The 10,388-nt window shown below is 45.1% G+C and overlaps 1 protein-coding gene across 1 annotated transcript in view; it reads right to left on the reverse strand.

Moving 5' to 3' along the window:
- Positions 1–9,843, reverse strand: part of pik3cb (phosphatidylinositol-4,5-bisphosphate 3-kinase, catalytic subunit beta) — a 264,946-nt gene extending 255,103 nt beyond the window's left edge. The window contains exon 1 of the mRNA XM_072474558.1: positions 9,488–9,843. The gene's annotated coding sequence lies outside the window, so the exon portion shown is untranslated. The remainder of the gene's footprint in view (positions 1–9,487) is intronic.
- Between the last annotated feature and the right edge of the window lie 545 nt (positions 9,844–10,388).

Genomic DNA, 10,388 nt, shown 5'->3' on the forward strand with positions numbered 1-10,388 from the left:
CTGCACAGAGAGTGACCCAAGCCAGGAATCAAACCTGGGTCCCTTGTGCTGTGAAGCAACAATGCTAACCACTGTGCTACCGTGCCACCCACCGGAGGGCCTTTTATGAGCATGGGGACATGGTCAGCCGCCTACTGGCACACCAGCTGAGGAAATAGGCTGCCACAAGAAAGATAGCGCAGGTAAGGGTCGGGAACAGTAGGGTGATCACTGCTCCAGATGAGATCAACAGAGCTGTCGCAACCCAAGCCCCAGACAGAGACTCAAATGATGAAACAGTTCCTCGATGGGCAGAACACACCAGTTATGGGGGAGGAAAAAAGACAGGGCCTGGAAGCACCTGGTAAAGATCATGGAATGCATTAATTCCATGCAGTCAGGGAAGGCATCGGGACAAGACAGGATCCCAGTGGATTTCTGAAAGAAGTTTGCTGCAGCATCGGCCCAGCACCTACAGCAGATATTAAATGACTTGGGGCAGCGCATTGGCGCAGTGGTTAGCACTGCTGCCTCACGGTGCCGAGTCCCAGGTTCGGTCCCGGCCCTGGGTCACTGTCCGTGTGGAGTTTGCACATTCTCCCAGTGTCTGTGTGGGTCTCACCCCCACAACCCAAAGATGTGCAGGGCAAGTGAATTGGCCACGCTAAAATGCCCCCTAAATTGGAAACAAAATAATTGGATACTCTAAATTTAAAAAAAAAAGATGTTCAATGACTCGGCGTTGAGAGGGGTCCTGCTGCCCAAGCCGGCACAGGCCTCGATCTCACTGATCCCGGGACAGCATGGTAGCACAGTGGAGGGCAGCACGGTTGGTAGCACAGTTGCTTCACAGCTCCAGGGTCCCAGGTTCGATTCCTGACTTGGGTCGCTGTCTGTGCGGACTCTGCATGTTCTCCCAGTGTCTGCGTGGGTTTCCTCCCACAGTCCAAAGATGTGCAGGTTAGGTGGATTGGCCATGATAAATTGCCCTCAGTGTCAAAAAGGTTGGGTATGTCTGATGGGGTACGGGAATAGGGTGGATGTGTGGGCTTAAAAGTTGGCTGCTCTTTCCCAAGGGCCGGTGCAGACTTGATGGGCCAAATGGTCTCCTTCTTCACTGTAAATTCTATGAAGTCTATGAAAAGACAAAATATCCGACAGGAGTGTGGGTCATACAGAACCATCTTAATCCTGATAACTGATGCTAAAACTCTGGTGAGGCGACTGGAGAGCCACTTGCCAGAAGTAATCGCGAAAGATCAGACTGTGTTTGTCAAGGGTAGACAGCTAACGGCAAACATCAGACGCCTGCTGAACGTCAGAACGACACCACCCGGGAGGAGACACCAAACGTGATCATGTCCCTGGATGTGAAGGCCATTGATAGAGTAGAATGGAAATACCTGCTGGAGGTGATTGAACATTTTGGATTTGGGCCAGTGTTCACCTCGTGAGTGAAACTACTATACATCATAGATTATCATAGATTAGCATAGAATTTACAGTGCAGAAGGAGGCCATTCAGCCCATCGAATCTGCACCGGCTCTTGGAAAGAGCACCCTACCCAAGGTCAACACCGCCACCCTATCCCCATAACCCAGTAACCCCACCCAACACTAAGGGCAATTTTTGACACTAAGGGCAATTTTTGACACTAAGGGCAATTTATCATGGTCAATCCACATAACCTGCACATCTTTGGACTGCGGGGGGAAACCGGAGCACCCGGAGGAAACCCACACACACACGGGGAGGATGTGCAGACTCCGCACAGACAGTGACCCAAGCCGGAATTGAACCTGGGACCCTGGAGCTGTGAAGCAATTGTGCTATCCACAATGCTACCGTGCTGCCAACGGTACATGGCGAGCATACATGGCGAGCATACGGACCAACTTCACCAGTTCTGAATATTTCCAACTGCACAGAGGCATGAGGCAAGGGTGCCCATTGTTCCTGCTGCTGCCCACTCTGGCAACTGAGCCACTGGCCATCGCTCTTAGATCAGCGACGGGGCCGGCAGGAGACACAGAGATTCACTCTATGCAGATGACCAGCTGCTCCATGTCTCAATCCTCCTAGCCAGCATGGGCAAGTTAACTCCTGAGGGGTTTGGGAGACTGAAGCCTTCTCGGGGTACAAATTAAACCCGATCAAGAGCGAAATCTTCCCGGTGTACCCCCTACGTGGAGAGGAGCAGAGCTGGAGACATGCCATTCAAACTGGTCCAAACAAGATAGCTCACTTCTGCGCCACTCCAGCCTGGTGGTGGAGGTGAAGAGGGGCCTACGGAGATGGAACTCACTCCCACTCTCCCTGGAAGGAAGAGTGCAGACGATAAAAACAAATGGGTTGCCATGTTTCCTCTTCTTATTCAGATCGCTCCCGATCCTTCCCCAAATCCTTCATCACCAGGATGGATAAACTGATCATGGCTTTCGGCTGGGTGAGAAAGACCCTAGGTACGTAAAACCGTCCTACAAAGAGGGTGGCGCATGGGAGGCATGGCTCTGCCGAACCTCCTATTCTACCACTGGGCAGCGACCACAGAGGGTGCAAGGGTGGTTGGGTGAGCCGGAGGCAGAATGGGTGCAGATAGAGGTCAGCAGCGCCACCCAAGGCCTCAGACTGGCTATCTGACCGAGAGGAGTTCCTAAAACTGGAAAAAATAAAGTTTGCGAGTGGAGGATTCGAGGAAGGGTTCCAACATACATGGAAGCAATACAGCAGCCTCTTTGTGACCAGCAATTGTGAGTGGGTGGGGAGGGGGGTGCACAGGTGCCCACAAATGGCAACACAGTAATACTGCCATACAAAGGGCATAACCGCCATGCCAGACCGCATCTACTGTTTTGCCTCCTCCTGGGGTGCGGTACTCGGTGGGCTGCTTCATGCTACAAAAGGGGCAGCGCAGGTTATATAATTACCATGCTGATTGCTACAGTGTAAATAGACCACCTGTCTTTCTTTTCCCCCCATAACTAACTTTCTTTTTTTTTAAGTTTAACACTAATGTAAATTTCACCCACAGAATCCCTACAGTGCAGAAGGAAACCATTCGGCCCATCGAGTCCGCACTGACTCTCTGAAAGGGCACCCTACCTAGGGTCAGGAGCCCACCCGATCCTTGTAACCCAACCTAATCTTTTGGACACTAAGGGGGAATTGGTAATGGCCAATCCATCTAACCCGCATATCTTTGGACTGTGGGAGGAAACTGAAGAACCGGAGGAAACCCTCGCAGACACAGCGAGAACGTGCAGACTCCACACGGGCAGTCACCCAAGGTGGAAATTGAACCCGGGTCCCTGGTGCTGTGAGGCAGCACTATGCCACCATGTGGATAGGTATAGTAAAATGCTGTAATTTATTTATAACTTCTGTTATTATTGACACAATTGAATATGTTTATTAGATATTCCTGTCTTAAACAAAAATCTTCAATAAAAACATTTTTGTTTTTTTTAAAGTACTGCATTATCAGAGGTGCCATTGTTTAGATGAAACATTAAACCAAGGAAGGCCCGTCTGCGTCTCAAGTGGACATACAAGATACCGTGGCACTAATTCAACTTTATTATATGCCACAGTTCCTGTACTACAACAGTGATTACATAAAGCACTTCTAGGCCATGAAAGGTGCTGTACAAGTTATATTTTTACTGGGTTGTTGTTAACCAGAAACTCAAGTATCCCTGCTCTTGCAAAGTATTTCACACTGAAGTTCTTATCCAAGTCCTCAACTTATAATGAATTTATGACGTCAAGACAACAAATATGAAAGATTATTGGCTATAACTAACACTATTTGCTTCACCACTTATTACAACACAGAAATTGCAGAAAAATGTTCCAGATATTGTAGCCACCTGGGTTGGCCACTTCCCGACTTTAAAATGGAGATCCGCTAAGAATGCAGGGAAATTCAGCCAACGCAGGAAAATGAGCAGGTGCAAAGTTTCCTGTATATTAGAACTTGCAGGAACCCAGACAGCACTGAAACTAACAACCATCTACATATTAATGAGCGATCCCTGGGAACAATTAAAAATAGTTAAGGTAAACAAGGCCAAGCCAGACTCCTCGGCGCCAGCAGGAGCCAAGACAAAGGAAGGCCAACGGACACTTAGGAACCGCCCAGCGATCAGGGAACAGCTCCAGTATTGGAGAAATCGATCCAAGTGATCAGAACTTAGTCCAATTACTTGGAACCAGGTACGGGGTCCGCCCCGAATGGCGCGAAGCCCCTGGGGACTATAAAGTAGCGTCCCTAAGTTCAATTCTTCCTTCTTGGCAGGGTCTCTCAGCAGCTCGAAACAACCCTTGAACGTGACCCGCCTAGTAGCTGCACCAACCAAGTAAGTCTCCAGTCAACGCACACTACGAGATAGGCGCTCCTAGCTACCAGTCTATACCAGCTTTGAAGCCTGCAGATTCAGAATCGAACGAAAGGCCATTTGTTCCCCTGACCTGGTGGGCCAGTTCCAAAGCTAAGTATAGGCCTTTTAGTGTTAGAGATAGTCTAGTAAGTAGAGTTTTATACACGAGTAGTGATTGACTGTGTATAATAAATGTGTTTTGATTTGAAGCGTATTAACTGGTGTATTGAGTTATTGATCAGCACTTGAACTTAAGCATCGTGGTGGTATCATAACTATACCTGGCGACTCTAGAGCAAAGTTTATAGAAAAAGAGCAAATTAAGTAAAGACACAACGAGCAACATTTAAGAGCCAACCAAAAGTTAGCAACAATATAGTCTGTTTAACTATCCTTTGCTACTGTCAGTGGTAAATTAAATGTAAATTTGGCGATGTGAAGAAGCCACTTAGTCCCTCCTAACTCATTTCTGGATTACAAACATAAAACAGTCCTATTCTGTCAGCTGAAAATTTGCAAGTCTACATAACTCTTGACAGTGCCGATTACTGGCTTTGAAGGAAGACTCGACAGGTCCTGGTTTGTCAATTGGGTACAATTGTCACAGTTGTTTTATTCTTTTGGTGTGCACGTTAAAATAACGTGCTAACACACACACATATCTTAATCAGAATGGCGAATTCAGAGCAGACCTGAAACTGAAAGGCTCCAGTCTGGCGACATCATGTCTTTGACATCCAGTATAACATCCACTTTCTGAATGAGACCAGCTATGATTGGAGCCGTTAACAATGACATCCACAACAAAACTAACAACATAACAAAGCTGCAGGCCTCAGCAACAGAGCCTCGGCTTTGACACCATCCCATACCAGTTTGTTTCCAGGTTCAGGAATATGTGTACCTTTTATTGAAACCAGAACACTTGCGTGATTTACTATGTGGAAATGTATATTCATTTGATATAAAAACGTTTCTTCTCATGTTCAGCTTTTCCACTAGTCTTATAATTAAGCAACTTGCCGAGAATAGTCATGGAGAAATTGAATACATTAAATTGCAATTTTATCCCAAATAATAATTGTCTGCCTCATTTTGACGCAAACTTTTAATGGATGTATTGGGAAGGAGATATACGATGAACTGTGAAGAAATGATTCAAGTCTTGTACCGGACATATGCACAATGCGCCTGTTTTTTTACCGATATGTGCAAGTATGATTGATTATCATCTCCGTATGGAGTTTGCACATTCTCCCCGTGTCTGTGTGGGTCTCAACCCCACAAACCAAAGGTGTGCAAGCTAGGTGAATTGGCCACGCTAAATTGCCCCTTAATTGGAAAAGAAATGAATTGGGTACTCTAAATTTATATTTTTAAAAATAACTGATGATTATTCAGATTTCTCAATTGTAGGAATGGGGAAAACATAAAACACTACAAGTATCATTCGGATTTAATGATCACCAAAAACTGATGGAATGTAATTTTGAAAATTCAATTTTGTTTTGAATAAAACAATATAGATCGTTTTATCAGCAAAGTGACTGTGTCAGTGAAAATAAAGCCAAGTGCCTGTTTTGATGAATATGAAGCCAATCTTTAAAGCTGAATGGATAGAAAAGACAGCTGATTCACTGGACAAAGGGTATAGTGTTTGTTTTGTCGATGGAAGAATTTGACATTCTTCTTTTTGAATCTGGTATTTTCAATATCACAGCAAGCCATTCATTCCAAGAGCTTGCTTGAATTAGTATTACTGAGCTGTACAAGAGCAGAGGATACCAGGTCTTGTGCTGAGTTAGACGATTTCAGTTGGGGTCGTAAAAAACGGACACAGTCTACCTAGATTAGGAAGGGTTGGAAAAATAGAGCAGGGTTCCCACTCCAGATCACTACCCTTCGACTTCTGATGGAAATGGTGCAAGTGAATATTAGGTGGGAACAAAATCTGTGATGACAATCGTGTGGAATACTCTGCTGGTGCTTGTTATTAAATTTACACATGTAGAATGATCCCCTGGCTGTCTGAAGTTGTACCCTGCCAGGAGTATGCACTTTAAAAAGAGGGAGAAGATCAAAACTTGAAAAAAAATAATGCTTGCATATGGCCTGTTATAAAACTAGACACTCCGCTCCTATTTTTCTGCCAGAGCAGGCAAGTTATTTTCAAATGGTCCATAATTTTCAGAGCCTTGGAGTATACAAGTCATACAAATAACAAATTATGATGCTGCAGTCCACAAGTGCTGAATTATGCCTTACCCATAAATCATTTAGTATGTTTACAGTCCCTGTGGCAATTCTTCATTCGTACCACAAGCCAGGTTAAAACAGCAGGAACATCCGCTGTAAATAAGTAATCATAAACTGAAAGATAAACACTGAAGCTGCCATAAATCGGAAATAAGAGCAGAAAATGCTCAGCAGGTTGACAGCATTTGTCAAGCAGACACTAAGGAAGAAAGACAATGCACTGAAGTACCAATGATCGCAGTGAATAGGTTAACCTGGTGCAGAAGACAACCACTTTTTTTCTGTGCTAACATTAATGCTTTTGCATTTACTTAGTATATAAATTAGCACCTTCCCCCTCCTCCGCCCCCCCCCCCTCCCCCACCCGCACTCTTCAGCTCCACATACTTTACCTTTTACGTGCATAGTCATTGGCCGCACTTTTTCATCCTAAGATTGAATACTTATACTGCATATGGGATAAAGCAGGTGATAGTGGTGGTGTTGGGAGATATGTGGGAGCTTAAGACATGCTCACACAGAGCTGAATATACATAGCATGATGAACAGGAATGGATCCTCCAGCAAAAAGAATGAAGTTGCTTTCAAGCTAAAAATCATAATATTTGCTAACTCGTTAAATATCTATGCAGGGAGTGAATTCAGCGCTGATGAAAATCTGGTGCGAGAATGGAAGGTGAAATCCACCTTGAAGGAGATGCCCAGGACCAAATGCACCATGAGAATGGAGTCCAACAACTGGTACTGATCTTGAGAAGCAGGTATCAGAATGGATCCTCAAAAATCATTGGAATCATTAGATTGTCACCAGAAATGCAATGTGTATATACGTAAAGTAGACAAAATCAAACTCTAAATCCAGCAAAGGTTTCAGAGCAAACAGCTAGTTTGTGCTTTATGGAATGAAACTAGTCGGTGTTGTGACAGTCCAAGATTGCTCAGAGACTACCAAGAGACCTCAATGCCAACGTTATAAATTGTAGCATATAAAATTGCCAGCCTTAGAGATGACCCCACTTTTCCAGGCCCAAGAATAATATTTCACCAAATTATTTAGCATATAATTCAACCATAACATCTTATGCCCGCATTTGTAGTCAGCCTCATTTTTCACCCCACAAATATACGCTTTGCTTACTGGTATCTTGGGTACAAGGTACCGTAGAATCCTTAAAATGCAGAAGGAGGCCATCCGGCCCAACGAGTCTGCACCAACCCTCTGAAAGAGTACTTCACCCAAGCCCACTCTCCCACCAACTACTGATCCCGATCGACACATCTTTGGACATCATGGGGCAATTTTTAGCATGGCCAATCCACCTAACCTGCACAGCTTTGGACTGTGGGAGGTAAGCGGAGCACCCAGAGGAAACCCACGCAGACATGGGGAGAACATGCAAAGTCCACACAAACAGTTACCCAAGGCCAGAATTGAACCTGGGCTCCTGGTGCTGTGAAGCAGCATTGCTAACCATCGCACAGCCATTCAGGGATCAAACAGGTGTTATGGGCTGTAATACAAGAATGCACGTGAGTTTAGACATGCCCACTCTTTGCATAGGATACCAATGACATTTCATAATGTCATCCAACCACACCCACACTGGCACTTCACTTTTATACTCGGCATATAAATTGATCCTCCTTTCTGGAAGGATTGTGAGGCTTCAAAAATTGACTTGTGCTGACATCTACGATACCAGTTTCCAGCTGTTCAACATGGATGAAGTGCCCTTGAATTTTGATATGCCCAGCAGCCACATTGTGGAGTGGAAAGGTTCAATATCAGTTCTGGTGACAGCACAAGAGAAGATAAGATTCACAACGGTACTAGTCTACTGTAGTCAAAAGTAATGTTGGCCAAACAGAAAAAACTCACATCTTTAAATCAGAAATTGGACACAGACCATTACAATGGGTAGAACTCCTCCACTATTCATTTGCAAACGTCAGTCATCGCAGGCTGGCACGAAGAGCAGTGTAGTCCGAAGGTATCGGGTTCACTTCAGTCGGCATGTACAGCGTCACACACACACAAAAACATCGGCATTTAGACACCAGCCGGTGTCTGTATCGCTGCAGGTCGGGGCACAGGCACCAGAGGGTCCTGTCTCCAACTTGTGACTGGCCTAGAGTGACTGGAGTTTGAGTAAGTGCTGATCGCCGTCCCAATGGTGGCGATGACACAGGGTGAAATCAGACATGGGCAACTTACTTGTCTGCAGAAGGAGGATGAATCGTTTTTCAAATCAAACTCTCGTCCCAGAGATATATGCAGAGTTAAACTGGCACGGACGTGAAATGTACACCGGGAAAGGCGCTCATGAAAAGGCAAGAAGAGAAACGTGCAGGTAGCGGAGAGAATTATGAATGACACAAACCGGCAGCTCCCCACCTTAAAAAACAATCGTGCTTAAACAAGCCGACCCTCCTCTGAGCGCCAACCAGCCTCTCTGCAACACTTGAGCCGACACGCAAGTGCTTGATCAAACCTTTAGACATGCGGTGATCACAGAGAAGGAGCATTTGTTTTCATGAACACGGCCCCCGCGAGAAGACAGCTGAACACCGGGGAGGGAGATCTCGGTTAATGCAGCTTCGAAAGCTTCAACTAACCGGGGCTGCACTGCTGACTCACATACCCACTCTTACAGCCCAAAGTTAAGGAACACACACAATATATATATATATATATATCACACACACATCAACAAACTCCCCACAAAGTTTGACCCGATCCAGAAAACTTTGGGAATCCAAAAACTGCCAATGAGATCATCCGGCAAACGTGAATTTTACTGACAAAAGAAAGAGAGTGTTACTTTTTAAAAAGCAGTTACTTAAACGCTACTTTTGAGAAGTAACAAGTTACCTTTCAAAGAAAAGCTTCTCTGTAACGATCCGAGATGAATTTGCCGAGCTGTCTTTAGCCGGGCTCTCAATACTCAGCCGGTATCTCGCAGCAAAACTCTTTTAATTCGCTCGCTGTTTGATCTTCAGGCGGCCAGACCCGGCTCTTTGTTATGGGGAGTCTTTTTGTTGTTGTTGCTGCTGCTGCTGCGATGTTGTCTTCCTGGTGATTTTGAATGGTTACTTTCAGCCAGGTCAGTTACAGGGAAACTGACCAACCCGGCCAGCCGGCTGCTACAACAACTCCGAACTTCGCCGCGGCAGCGCAGAGTCTAAGGCTGGAAAATCAGCAGAGATTTCACCCGGAAATACATTTGAACACAGCCCTCCTTCGGTAGAGCTAGCTGCTCCGTGTGTTGGATTTACATAACCCAATTTAATCATTGATTGCACACAAGGCAAGTCGAGAGATGGGTCTTTACGCTCAATGATTCATTAGCAGTAAATGCCACCCATAATGGTTTTCTTTGGCACGAAACGTTTTATAATGGACATTTTAATTGAAAGATAATATAAGAAAGCGTCAATTTAATTTGAAACCTTTTAAAATTCCTTTAGGATACACACAATACTGGAAATTGTACTTGTTATTATTTCACTTTGTTTTCGAATGTGTACGTATTGTAGTAGCAGACTATTATTGTAACAGTGTGGGTGGGTAATTTGGGATTCCCGGCTATGGGTATGATTTGTCTTCAACCAAATCGTGGCTCACTCAGGTCTTGGGGATAATGGGAGTAAATAGACAAAGCCACCAGGTGACTTGTGAATTTCGGAAGTCAGTTCGAAGACAATTGTGGCTGCAGTTACGTTTCAGGCTCCAGGGCCACATAATCCATAAAACGAATGTCTTTCTTTCTCGC

The sequence above is a fragment of the Scyliorhinus torazame genome, chromosome 14, assembly GCF_047496885.1.
Source record: "Scyliorhinus torazame isolate Kashiwa2021f chromosome 14, sScyTor2.1, whole genome shotgun sequence".
NCBI classification, from domain to species: Eukaryota; Metazoa; Chordata; class Chondrichthyes; order Carcharhiniformes; family Scyliorhinidae; genus Scyliorhinus; species Scyliorhinus torazame.